Raw genomic sequence first — 5,433 nt, 5'->3', positions numbered from 1 at the left:
ATAGCCGCAAAACAGGCACAGGATGAGACAGAGGACTCACAGAGAAGGAGACTGTGATGGCCAGTCGCTGCAATCATGTGACACTCCGTCAGCCAGGACACGGCAGAGGGGCCTGGCAGGTGCTCGTCCGGGCCCAGCGGAGAAACGGGAAGCGTTGTTTCGGGTCCTCACGGGAAAACACAAGTAGAGGCAGTGAGGAGACACAGCGTCCGCCCTCCCCTTGTGGACGTCCAATAGCACACTGAGCCCAAAATATGCACCAGGAAGTAGACACCTCGGACCCAGCTGGCGGAGCGTGGTCGCAAAGGCTTCTGGGAAAGTTTGAGCAATGTCTGGGCACAGAGACTCCTGAAAAGGACCCAGGGGCTCCACCTGGGAAGCTCTGCAGAGACGCAGGTGGGCATAGGACGTGCGTGCAGCCGTGGCACGCGGGCAAAACCAAACCCAAGCAAAGCAGCAGCGAAAAGCCAACCGGAAAGAAAGCTTGGGACGCTTCCGGAGCAGCCACCAACCATGGTAGATCCACGCCGCGGATGCGTGGAAAGGAGCGGGTTAAACCCACGTCCATCAGCACGCGAGGGGCAGGCGCGGCTGTCACGTGTTGGCCGGGGTCGGGCTGAAGTCACCACAGGTGTGTGCCGGGTTCGGCTGTTCCCTGTGGTCAGCAGTGGTAATCACCCTGCACCAGGGGCTGGCCCTGAGCGTCCCCGACACACATCCGGCACCCCAAACTGCTGCCCCTCCCCACTTCCCTGTCCCCAGTCCTGTCCCCGGGCGGCCACTGCAGGCGTGTGTGCCTCTCGTAGGCTTTCGTATGGGGGGGTCACATAGAATGTGCTGCTCAGCCTGGCCTCTGCTGTCCTGTCCACTGCCTGTCCGGGGGGGAGCACGGAGAGCACCGCCCCTCTGCATGGGAGCACTCCGGCTTCTCCCGCTGGCCTGTCCATGCCCTGTCCCCAGCGAGGGGCCGGTCCAGGAAAGCTGCAAGTCTTGGTATGGCCTCACCCGGGGCGACAATGGCTGGGCTTGCTAAAGCCACAGCACCATCCTGTATTCCACCAGCCGGGTTTCGGAGTTCAAGGCCCTTCACCACCTCACCGGACATTCGACATGGCCAAGAGTTTTCTTGTTATTCTCATTATCGGAAAGGCCAAGAGACAGAGCCAGGCACAGAGAACACCACCGCTGGTTCACTCCCCAAACACTGCAACAGCTGGGACTGAGCCCGGTGCAGCCAGGGGCTGGGGGCGCCGCCTGGGTCTCCCAGGCCTGGAGCAGGAACAGGAAGCTGGGACAAGAGCTGGACCTCGAACCCGGGCCCTCTGACGCTGCTGCCCCAGCCCCGACTTCTCTCTCCCTTTAATCAGATTTTTAGTTTGAAGCTTTTAGCACACAAGTCTTAGTCTTATTTTGTCCGCTTTGTCCTTTGTGTCATGTTTTAATGCTATTGTCAGCGTTATTTTTTATCTTTATTTTTAAAAAAGATTTGGGTGAGTATTTTATACTTTATTCTATTTATTTATTTGAAAATCAGAGTTGCGGCGGCGGGGGGTGGGGTGGGGGGAGAGACAGGTCTTCCATCTGCTGGCTCACTCACTAATCCCACAACAGCCAGGGCTGGGCCAGGCTGACTCGAAGACTCAGGAGCTCCATCCTGGTCTCCCACACGGGTGCAGGGGCCCAAGCACCTGGCCCATCCTCCACTGCTTTCCCAGGTGCATTAGCAGGGAGCTGGATGGGAAGTGGAGCAGCCGGGACTCCAACGGGCGCTAGAGGGAACGCTGGTGTCCCAGGCGGCGGCTCCACCCGCTGTGCCGCAGCGCCGGCCCCTGCATTTGCTCTCTGTCCACAATGAAATCTTGTCTGTGAGCCACTTGCTGGACAGTGGAGGACTGGCCTGGCTTGGTCCTCACCCTCCGGCAAGAGGGGACTCTGCTCCACAGCGCCCTCTGTGGCTCACCCCGGAACTCCACTACACTGCGTTTCCCCAGCCATGGGGACGCAGTCCCCCGCAGACCCTCGGGGAGGTGAGGGGGTGGGTCCCTGCCTGGTGTTCAGAGCCCCTCTCAGGCTCTGCTCCTCCTGCACAGCGGCCAGTTCTGTCCCCGGGTCAGGGGCTTTTTTTTTTTTTTTTTAAGATTTATTTATTTATTTGAAAGAGTTACAGAGAGAGAGAGAGAGAGAGAGAGTGAGAGTGAGTCTTCCATCCATTGGTTCACTCCTCAATTGGCTGCAATGGCCAGAGCTGCACCAATCTGAAGCCAGGAGCCAGGAGCTTCTTCTGGGTCTCCCATGTGGGTGCAGGGGCCCAAGGACTTGGGCATCTTCCACTGCTTTCCCAGGCCACAGCAGAGAGCTGGATTGGAAGTGGAGCAGCCAGGTCTCGAACTGGCACCTATATGGGACGCCGGTGCTTCAGGCCAAGGCTTTAACCCGCTGTGCCACAGCGCAGGCCCCAGGGACAGTGTCATTACCTCGATGCTGCACATAGACCTCAGTGCAGAGCTGAGACCCGCAGGTGGCGATGGCAGTGAGTCTGACAGGTGCGTCCTCGTGGCCGGCTGCTGAGCTGGGCCTGGCTCTGCCCTCGCTCCTCCTCCCCTTTCGATCTAAACTGTGTCTTGGGATAGACTGCACCACCCCAGGGTACAAGAGGTGTCGAGGGCTCAGCGGCTCCTGGACCTCCTGGGCCTGGGCTCCGATGGCCCTGAGCGGAATCGCAGGGCCCTTTGTCCGAAGTTGGTGGGGATCATTAGGGAAACGCAAACCAAAGCCACAGTGAGGGGCCGCCTCCAGCCCATTAGAACAGCTACTATGGAAAAAAAAAAAACAGGAAATCACAAGTGCTGGCTGGGGGGGTGTGGAGCCCCCGGAGCCCCCACACGCTGCAGGTGGGGATGGAGAAGGCGCAGCCGTGTGGAACACAGCGTGGCATCGGGGCGGGCACTGGGTAAAGCTGCCACCTGCAGCACCGGCAGCCATGAGCCCCGCTGCTCCACTTCCCATCCAGCTCTCTGCTGTGGCCTGGGAAAGCAGTTGAAGATGGCCCACGTGCTTGGGCCCCTGTCCCACGTGGGAGACCCAGAAGAAGCTCCTGGCTCCTGGCTTTGGATTGGTGTAGCTCCAGCTGTTGCCGTCATTTAGGAAGTGAACCAGTGGATGGAAGACCTCTCTCTCTCTCTCTCTCTCTCTCTCTCTCTCTCGTCTCTCCTTCTCTCTCTGTAACTCCACCTTTCAAATAAATAAATAGATTTTAAAAAAGAAAGAAAACAGTATGGTGGCTCCCAAAAAAAAACTAAAAATCAAACCACAGTTCTGCTTCTGGGGATGCACCTGCTGTGGTTGGAACGAGGCGGCCCCCCTGAGCCTGGGTCCCCGGCGCAAGCGGCAGGCGGGCAGCCTCCGGCGGGCAGCGTGTGCGGGTGGAGGACGCTCTCCTGCCTCTGCTCGGGCCTCCGTCCCGGGGGCAGGGAGCAGCCCTCCCCACACGCCTGCACTGCGCCTCCATCTCGGGCTCCCCGGCCCTGGGAGTGCACCAGAAGAATGTCTGTTGTTCACCAGCCACCCGGTCTGCGGCGGTTGGCTGCGGTGCCACGAACACGGTCCTCCGAGGACTCGGAAGCCGAGCGCTCAGGTGGCTCCACCCGTGCCCCTAGCAGCACCGCACACAGCAGCCGAGACTGGGAGCGACCCCAGTGCCCACGGCAGAGCGTGGATGCGCAGAGGGGCTTCTCCGGTCGTGCCGAGCGAGGCCGTTCTCACGGATGCTGCGCCATGGCTGGCCCCGGAGGAAGTGTGTGCTCCGTGGATGAAGGAAGGGCAGCCAGCAGTCAGGAAGTAGGGCCGGGTCGTGGCGCGGGGGCTTCGGCCACGGCGGGGGACACCTGCACTCGCATCCAGGACCCCTGGAACCCGGGGCTGCCTCCGATGCTGACCCAGCCCCTCTGCCAATCCCCAGGGGGCAGAGGGAGACGGCCAAGTCCTTGGGTCCCTGCTGCCCACGGGGAGACCCGGGTGGAGTTTCTGGGTCCCGGCTTCGGCTTGGCGCAGACCTGGCTGTGGAAGGCATTTGGGGAGCGAAGCTGCAGATGGAAGATTCTCTCTGTCCCTCCCCCTCTTTGTCATGTTGCCTTTCAACTTGTCTTTTTTTAAAAAAAAAAAGATTTTATTTATTTACTTGAGAAGTAGAGTTACAGACAGAGTGAGGGAGGGACAGAGAGAGAGGTCTTCCATCCACTGGTTCACTCTCCAAATGGCTGCAACAGCCGGAGCTGCGCTGATCCGGAGCCAGGAGCTTCTTCCAGGTCTCCCACATGGGTGCAGGGGCCCAAGCACTTGGGCATCTTCTACTGCTTTCCCAGGCCACAGCAGAGAGCTGGATCGGAAGAGGAGCAGCCGGGACTTGAACCAGCGCCCATACAGGATGCTGGCACTGCAAGTAGAAGCTTAGCCCACTGCGCCACAGCGCCGGCCCCTCAACAATGCACAGTGCATGTTCATGTGTGTGCACAGCAAGGGCTCACGCGTGTCCACAGCACCTCGTTCACGCGTGTGCACGTGCATTGTCCACAGCGCACTGTTCACAGCAGCTACAGGTGGAGTCCGCCTGTGTCATAGCAGATGGGGACACCGGCTGGGGTCTCCCCAACGATGGGAGACCCCGCAGCCACGGAAGGAGCAGAATTCCGATAGACGCCGCAGCCTGCGTGGTGAGAGCGCCGTGCGGAGGGCGCCTGGTGCAGGCGCCCACACTCGGGTGATTCTGCTTTTACAAACCCCCAGGCCCGGGAACCCTGGGGAGAGATGGCGGTCCTCGGTCTGGAGGCCATGGCTGCCGGGGTGCGGTGAGTTTTCTTCCTGGGCCGAGGAGGGCATCAGCTGCGGCCCACCTCCCGGCCGTTCACCCTGAAGTCACGCATTTTGTTAAATGAATTTTGCTTCCATTTTTGAAAAGTAGAGTTTAGAGCCGGCGCCGTGGCTCAATAGGCTAATCCTCCACCTTGCGGCGCCGGCACACCGGGTTCTAGACCCGGTGGGGGCGCCGGATTCTGTCCCGGTCGCCCCTCTTCCAGGCCAGCTCTCTGCTATGGCCAGGGAGTGCAGTGGAGGATGGCCCAGGTGCTTGGGCCCTGCACCCCATGGGAGACCAGGAAAAAGCACCTGGCTCCTGGCTCCTGCCAGGATCAGCGCGGTGCGCCGGCTGCAGCGGCGGCCATTGGAGGGTGAACCAACGGCAAAGGAAGACCTTTCTCTCTCTGTCTCTCTCTCACTGTCCACTCTGCCTGTCAAAAAAAAAAAAAAAAAAAAAAAAAAAAAAAAAAAAAGTAGAGTTTAGAATATTTTTTAAAGATTTATTTTCATTTTATTTGAAAGTCAGAGTTACACAGAGAGAGGAGAAGCAGAGAGAGAGAGGGAGGGGGAGAGAGAGAGAGA

This window comes from Oryctolagus cuniculus, chromosome 17 (genome assembly GCF_964237555.1).
Source record: "Oryctolagus cuniculus chromosome 17, mOryCun1.1, whole genome shotgun sequence".
NCBI classification, from domain to species: domain Eukaryota; kingdom Metazoa; phylum Chordata; class Mammalia; order Lagomorpha; family Leporidae; genus Oryctolagus; species Oryctolagus cuniculus.
Note: the sequence above shows the minus strand (reverse complement) of the source record.